This window comes from Notamacropus eugenii, chromosome 1 (genome assembly GCF_028372415.1).
Source record: "Notamacropus eugenii isolate mMacEug1 chromosome 1, mMacEug1.pri_v2, whole genome shotgun sequence".
In the NCBI taxonomy this organism is placed as follows: domain Eukaryota; kingdom Metazoa; phylum Chordata; class Mammalia; order Diprotodontia; family Macropodidae; genus Notamacropus; species Notamacropus eugenii.
In genome coordinates this window covers 461,206,520-461,215,366 of record NC_092872.1, presented here as the reverse complement: position 1 = coordinate 461,215,366, position 8,847 = coordinate 461,206,520, and positions in this window count along the sequence as shown.

The following is an 8,847-nucleotide window of genomic DNA, read 5'->3' as shown; positions in this document are numbered from 1 at the left end:
CCATATTTCTGTGAAGTGCTGATTTGAACCCAGCAATAAGGGTAGTAACCAAAATGAGAGAATGAGTAAAGGAGCCTCTCCTTTCCCTTTCCCCCCACCTTACCTTAGTGGACATATATAGAAGTCTAGTTTGTCAATGCTAGAGAATGATAAGAAGAGCCCAGCTAGGTTCTGGGGCAGAAATGGAAAGGATGTTATAGTGCAAAATACTCAGTGAAGCGTGTTTACTGCCTAATATAATTTTAATCAGAGGACCAGGGAAATAAAGAGAAGCAGTCTGCATTTACATCTTGCCAGTTGCTTTTGGGCCAAATCTCAAGTACCTTGGACAACCTCAACAGTTTGCCAATGCTTTATGCCCAGGAGGTTTGCAAATGTGGCATTGATGTCATTCTAGTTTCTGTACTTGTCAGGTCCCTGAGATTGTCAACTTTTACTTCCAGAGGGAAAATAGTGGTCAGACTTTGCTAAAATTTAGCTAAAGAAAGTAGACTCTGAATCTCCAAACCTTACAGGAGAAAGATGATGCTTTCTTGACTTGCTTGATCACCGTAGAAATTAGAAATTACTAGACAGAGCCACAAAACTAATTTGACTGATAAATTGTCTAATTCTAGAGGGTCCATAAAATATTCCTTTATTTAAAAAAATTTTAAATGATAAACTTAACCATTAAGAAAAAGAAACATTCACAATAACAAATAGAATTATGCTTGTTTGTATGTGGAGGGAAGATTTTTCTAGCCATTGATTCCATGTTCTGTTTGGAATTACATTCACACAAAGGCAGTACATGAGTTTGCAGCTTGAAGACATTGTGGGAGGTGTTAAAAAACACTGGGAAAGTCTCAAGAAGAACAAGATACAGGATTGGAGAAGCATAGGAGGTTTCCTGGGAAGGAGAGGAAGAAAACAGCAGCTGTATCATTTACATCCAACATCCTTGACCTTCATGACAGCAAGAGCTATGGCCCAGGGTTTCCATGTTCATCCAGTTCCTATGCAAAGAAAAAAAGAATTTCCTAGTTGTTGTTCTTATGCTGAGAAGCCCCAAGGTCCTTGGCCTACCATTGGATTAAATATTCTCTAAGATCTCTTCAAACTAAAAAAAAAACAAACCCTAGAATTCTATAATGTAATAAATATAATGTATAATGTTTGCTAAATTTCTGAGACAGTAGTGTGAGGGTGGCAGTCATTTGAAATAGGTCCAAGAATTTAATGCCTGCTTCAGTTCCTTGTTCTTACCCTGTTATTCTGTTTTATTTATCATAGTCATTGATTTAGAACATGGAGGGTCATCTAGTTCAATCCTTTCATTTTGTAGAAAAGGAAATTTAGGCCAGTGAAGTGACTTCCTTAGGGTTGCACAGGTAGTATTAAACATCTTTACTGTGAATTCATAGCTATCTGGTAAAAGAATCATGATTAAAGGGTTCAGAGTTTTGGATCTGAATGGACAAATAGAACAGCAGTACCATAGACCTGGGCATAGCTCAGGTAACTACATTAAGGGGTCCCAGGACACTATAAAGAAGAGCCAAACAGTTTTGAAAAATCTACTTGCTCTATTTCCCTTTTAGTCCCTTAGAATACAAATGATTCTGTTGTGGTGGTATAACATGTAATCTCAACTACCAGGGAGTGTGAGACTGGTGGATCCCTTGAGCTTGGGACTTTTAGCCTTCAGTGGGTTAAGTCTATTGGATCTTTGCACTAAGTCTGGCACCAGTATCGTCAGCCCCTAGGAACAGAGAGGTCCTAAATTACCCTACAGAGGCGCAAACTGGCCCACATTATAAACAGCAGGACAGAACTCTCATGCTGATCAGCAGTGAGTGAGATCTACTCACCCAGAATCTGAGTGATTTAGTGAGCAAGCAAAACCAATAAAAGCAAGGAGTAGGATGAAAAATATTTATCTTTTTTCCTAGAATAGTGAACCTCCTTCATAATTCTCTCTAGTTTCAAGTGGATATATATGCCATTTTTTCCTTCCTTCCTTCCTTCCTTCCTTCCTTCCTTCCTTCCTTCCTTCCTTCCTTCCTTCCTTCCTTCCTTCCTTCCTTCCTCCCTTTTCTTCTTCCTTCTTTCTCTCTCTCATTTGCATGTCTATAGCCATAAACTTCTTTATCCTGGCAGTTTTTCAATTAAGATTTATTGGCTATTCTTCTGGAGTAATCCTTTGGGGAGGTTATGAAGTCTCATTTTTTCTCTTTTATGTCATGGTTCCCAGTTTTAATATCTTTCTGAAAGGTAGGAGAAGAAAGTAAAGCTTACAGAGGAGGCAATAGTGGTATTGTACAGAACATGGGGACCTATGTTTAACCCTATATACCAGCACTTATTAGTTCTAGAACCCAGGACAATTCTGTTCACCTCCCTGGACCTCATCTGTAAAAGAGGGACACAGTACTTGTGATAGCTACCTTACGGTGCTCTTAAAGAAGTTTCTTTAAGAAATTTAAGGGAGGGGCTGGGAAAAGGATAGGATTTCCTAGAGGATATGATTAGGAATTTCTTGAAGAAATGCTATTGGCCCACATAATGGGGTTTGGGTAGTACAGGCCTTCCACCAGAAGAGTGAGTAGTTAGAGGGTGGTGGTTTCTGGGCTTTTGTTTGTTTTATAACAAATACTTTGGTTATTGCTGGTTGACCACACTGTACAACCATAGATGCCTATTTTTTTTTTTATAAAATAAAGTTTTATTATTTTTTTAACTTTCCCTATATTTTCCCTTATGTCTTTTTCCCCCCTCCCAGTCAACTCATATAATAAGGAATATTTTTTGAAAAGAAAGAAACAGAAGAGAGAAAACAAACACTAAAATTAATCAATATAAAAAAATCTGCAAATACATGCAATATTCCCCACCCAAGTAGTTTCTCACATTTCTTCTTTGGGGGCCATGTTTTTTCTTTATGATTTTGCAGCATTTTGTTTTGTGATCATTGTCCTTTTCATTCATATTGTTCTTCTCATCATATATATTGTTTTCTTGGCTCTGCTTACTTCATTCTTCATCATTTCATGTAAATCTTTCCATGCTTCTTTGTGTTGACATTTGTCACTTCTTACAACAATAATATTCCATTGCATTTATATGCCACAATATGTTTAGCCATTCCTTAATTGACAGACATTGTAGATGATCAATTGATCCTTAATTAAAAGTAAGCAATAGAGACTTCTGGGTTAGGTGACCAACAAGATAGAAGACTAAACACACTCTTTAATCCCCACTTCTCAAACCTTTAAAAAAAAAAAATTAGGTGCAAAAGATAAAGCAACTTCAGCTGTCTTCATGGTCTTGAACATCTGGAACCCAAAGGAAGGTTAAAGAAAAGCATGAATTGACATCTATTCTAAGTTCCTCCTTTCCGACCACTCATCATGCTCTGGGCAGCAAGGCTGTATTAGCGAATCCTACCCTATGGGTTTGCAACAAAATCCAATCCATCCTCACTCTTTCATGGTCATAGAGGTCTCAGCTCTAGGCTGTGGAAGTCTTGGTAGCCAGTGCCCTGGCAGTCCTCTGTGCTGCAAAATATTTCTGCAGGGAAGTAGAGGAACAGAAGGAAAAGGGCAGGACACATTTCTAGACTTGAAATAGAACTCACTTCCACACCTCACCTTCCTCTCCTCCCAGACTTTTGTAGACCCAAACTCCAAATGACAGAAATCCACAACTAGATGCAGTGGTACCAGCGTGGTAGCACCCTGAACTTCCAGGCCAGAGAACTGAAGAACAGAGGGAATGTGACATTGTGCGTGTGTGAGTGTGGGGGTGTGTGTGAGTATGTCTGTGTATGTGAGTGTGTGTGTGTCTGTGTGTGTATGTGTGAGTGTGTGTGCGCGAGTGTGAGTGTGTGAGTGTGCAAGTGTGTGAGTGTGTGTATGTGCGAGTGTGTGAGTGTGAGTGTGTGTGTGTGTGTCTGAGTGTGTAGATGTGAGACACACCACTATTCCTGAGGGAAAGGGCCCAGAATTCATTTAGAGTCAGTTATGTTCCTCCAGAGGTCACTTGGGGCAGAGACCTAGAAATGGTCAACCACGAATTGCCCAACATGAGGAGAGGCTATGATGCTTTCAGATCCAACCCCCTAAGGAAACCACCACCAGAGAGGGAACACAGTCAGAACGTGAGCAATAGGGTAAAATAAAGAAAAAAAAAAGAATGAAATTATCAAAGATCACAAGAAGAAGAAACTCAAAGACTCCTGACCATAAATAGATAAGTCAACAGGTACACAATAACAGCAAAAAGAAATATAGCTTCCAGAGCTAGTAAACTAGTTCTGGTGTCTATAAATAAAAATATTTCAAAATAAAGGGAAAAGCTTCAACACTTGATGAGACAGAAGATTCTATGGAATTTGAGGTGAATATGGAATCACAACACACTATTCCTGAAGAGTTTAAAAGAGAAATGAGACTTAAGGAAGTGGGATTTATGACCTTCACCTCCGCAAAAGTAATTTTTGGAATAGAAAAACTAGAATCTGTGGTGACAAGTATCACCAAAAAAACAAAGAGAGAACAATTGATTGGGAATGTAAATACACTGAAGTGAAGGACAATCTCAAAGAAGAGAAGCAAAAAACAGAAATATTAAAAGAAACTGTCTTCTCAAACAGAATATACTGATTTCAAAGACAGGCTGCATAGAGACAACTTAAGGATTATAGGTCTCCCAGAAGAATATAAGTTAAAAAACAAACCTGAACACCATAATGCAATAAATAAGGCAATAAAATTCTCCAGAACTTCTGAACACAGAAAAATAAAGTAGCAATGAAAAGAATCATAGATCATCTAAACCAGGGAAAGATAAAACATAAAAAGAAAAGCACAAGCAATATCATTAAGGAATATTGACTTAAAAATTTTAAACAAAATTTCACCAAACAAACCACAGTAACTTATCCAAGAAATCACTCATTTTAACCAAGTAAGATTTATGTCAGGAATGCAAGGATGGCTCGACATCAGGAAAGCAATCAATATAATTAATCATTTTAAAAACCAAAATATTCAGAACCTCAATAAATGTAGAAAAAGCCTTTGATAAAGTATAATACTTATTTATGCTAAAACAAACAAATAAAAAAAAACCTTTACAAAGTCTAGGCATAGAAGGATCTTTTTAACAAAAATTATAAAAAGCATCTTGGTAAAACCAAAAGCAAGCATTCCGTGTAATGAGGATACACTAGAACCTTTCCCAACTTTTCCCACTATTATTTGATATAGTTTTAGAAATGCCAGCAATAGCCATAAGATAAGAGAAAGAAATTAAATGTGTAAAGCTAGATAAAGAGAAGATAAAAATATTCCTATTTGCTGATCATATGATGATATATTTGGAAAATCCTAGAGAATCAGCAAAGATACTAATTGAGACATAGCTTCAGCAAAATTGCAGGCTATAAAATAAACCTTCAAAAACCAATAGCATTTCTACAAAATAGGAAAAAACTGCAAGAAACAGTAATAGAAAGGGAAATCCCTCTTCAAATAACTACAAAAGGAATAAAGTATCTGGGGATTGGTCTACCAAAATGCATAAAAGACTTGCAATTTCAATTCCAAAGTGCTATTTAAAGAAATAAAGAACAACTTTGTATATATATATATATACATACATACATACATACATATCCATCTATATATATGTACATATATATATGTACACACATACACACATATATATATAAATAGCTGGAGGAACATTTCTGGTGCTCATGGCTAAGTTATGGCAGTATAAAAAAATTAAGATAATTAACTTAATTAAATTAAAATTAATTAATTAAAAGTAAAGTGAAAGAATCTAAGTTAGTTTACACTTTAAATGCTATGCCAATTAAATTACCAAAGGGATATTTTATTGAACTTGATAAAATAGCAGCAACATTCATTTGGAAAAACAAAAGATCTAAGATGTCAAGGGAGATGATGAAGGGGAATAATACTTCCAGACTTCAAACTACATTTTAAAGTCGTAGCCATGAAAACCATATGGTAGTGGTTTAAAAACAGTTAAATCAATGGAACAGACTAGACAAGCAAGAATCAGAAACAATAGAAATTAATAACCCAATGTTTGATGAAGTAGAATACTAGGGAGAAAAAAGCTCCTTATTAGATAAAAACTGCTGCGAAAACTTGAAAGCAGTGTGGTAGCAATTAGGCTTAACTTAATACCTTATACCTTATTTCAAAATTCTAAAGGTATACATGACTGTAATATTGAAGATAAGACTATTAAAAAACTAGAAGAGAAGCAGATCATATACCTCTCACAGCTTAACTAAACAAGAGTTAGAGACAATTGTAATAGATAAAGTAGATAATTTTGGTTTAAGGAAACCAAAAAGCTTCTGAAAAGACAAAATTAATGCACCTATGATAAGAAGGGAAGTAGTCAAATGGCAGGAAAACTTTGTATCAGATTTCTCTGATAAGAGTTTGGTATCCAAGATATATAAAACAATTAATAAATAGGTAAAAGACTAACCAAATAGATAAAGGGTCAAAAAGTATGAACAAACAGTTTTCAAAAGAATTGCAAAGTATTTGTGACCACAGGAAAGAATGCTCCAAATCACTAATAATAAGAAAAATGCAAATCATAACAGCTCTGGAGTTTTACCTCATAGCCCACAAGTTGCCAAAAATGACAGTAGTCAATGTCAGAGGGTTTGTGGGATGACAGGCATGCTAATGCATTTTTGATGCAATCTGTGGAGGAGACCAGATGGAGTAGGATCACTTGAACAAGTAGAGGGGTCAGCCTTGGCAAGGAATAAGGCCAGTTCACTGAACCAGGTATGAAGAAGGAGGAAGTGACAGAAGACATCTGAGTGGTAGGAAATGAGGGAGAAGAGAGAACAGGGAGCTCTTGGTGTACATCTTCATTTATAAACTAGGAGACAAGGTTCTCAGCAGGGAGGATGGGGGAAGAGGGAACCATGTGGAGTTTGAGGAGGGATGAAAAGTTTTGGAAGACTTCACTATGGAGAGTGGACCTACTATATTTTCTTGAACCTAAAACTCTTTCCAGACTTCTCCTTTTAGAAGAGTTAGTAGAATAAAGGTCTAGTTCCCAGGAAATAAATCAAGAGTGGTAACCAAACTTAACTCTTCCCTCCCCAGTCCCTTAAAGGAATTGGTGCCCTGACCCATTTGTGGGCAGTATCTTCTTTTTCATTCAGAGTGAAGATAACTGTATTTTAATATGTAATGATCATTTCCTTGTTTGAGATTCCTATAAATGTTAACTCAAATCATCTTGGGGTAGTGAAATATCTGAGGACCTCAGGGTGCTATGTCAGCTTATACCTTTCCCTCTCTGGGCTATGAATGCTTGGGTTTTGAATGATGCTAAATGAATAATGTTTTCCTAGTAGATTTATGTCTAAAACAGAGTACAGAGTAATATTTTTTTCTTCAAAATGTTCTAAACACTATTCCAGACTCTGGGAATATAAAGACCAAAATCTGCAAAGTTTCTGTCCTCTGGAAAAGATATAAAATGGTCTCAGATAAACAAATGTGAATTATAAAGTAACTGGAAGTAGTGTAGTACAGTACAAAAAAAGAGTACTCTGGAGTCAGAGGTCCTAGGATCAAATTTCATTCCTGGCCTTTACTATATAATCTTGGGCAAGTCATTTAATCCACTGTGGCCTCAATTTCCTCATCTGTAAAATAAGAGGGTAAATCTAGATGACCCAATGTCCCTTCCACCTCTAAATTTAAGGTGTCAAAGTGGATAGAGCACTGGGCTTGGAATTACGAAGACTCATCTTCCTGAGTACAAATCCTGCCTTAGATACCTTCTAGCTGTGTGACCCTGGGTAAGTTACTTAACCCTGCTTGCCTGAGTTTCCTCATGTGTAAAATGAATTGGAGAAGGAAATGACAAATCACTCCAGTATCTTTGCAAAAAAACTCTAAAAGGGGTCATAAAGACTCAGACATGACTGAAACCATCAGACAACAATACAAAACAATTTCAAGAAAGAAAAAAACCCCAAAATGCAAAGCTCCTTCCATAGAGTATCTCATTCTCTAGGGCTCAGCTTGCCCTTCTGTAAATTGAGGGAGCTAATTTAGATGATCTTTAAAGAACTTTCCAGTTCTACCTGTTAATCTAAAGGCAACTCTTAGGCATAGGGTAGTAAAGTGGACAGAGAACTGAGCTTGGAGTAGGGAAGGCCTGAGTTCAAATTTAGCCTCAGACTCTAGTTGTGTGACTGGGCAAGTCATTCAACCTCTGCTTCTCTTTCCTCATCTAAAAATGGGGATGATAATAATAGCTAAATGCTAGCTATTATTGTTAAAATCCTAATTCTAGTAAACAAACATTTGTTAATCACCTGCTGTATGAAAGGCTCTCTGCTAAGCATTTGCTTGTTCTGTGGAGCTGAAAGCAGGAGGAGCTTTGGATGCCAAGTAGAGTGAGTTTCTCCCCTCTATAAAAGAAAAGTATTGGGAGGAGTTTGGTACTCCACCATCCAATCAGAAAGGAGAGGAAGCTAAGGAGTGGTGTCAATCAGGGCTTGAGTTAGCAGCATGGTGGTAAGTTTAGAAGTTTATTCTGGAAGGGACTTCTTGTTCCCTGGAGCTGAAACCAGGCAGATCTGCAAATGCAAAATGGAGTGAGTCTGAGGGAGGGGAAATGATTTACCTAAGTAAATGCTATAGTCAGGTCTCAACTCCAGTTCTTTTGTATAATAAATTCTGCATAGTGTATATTTAATTATTGATCAATTGATTCTGGCTTCAAGCTTAAGCAGGGGAGATGGGGTACACACCAAATAAGAAATTACAAAACCAAAGG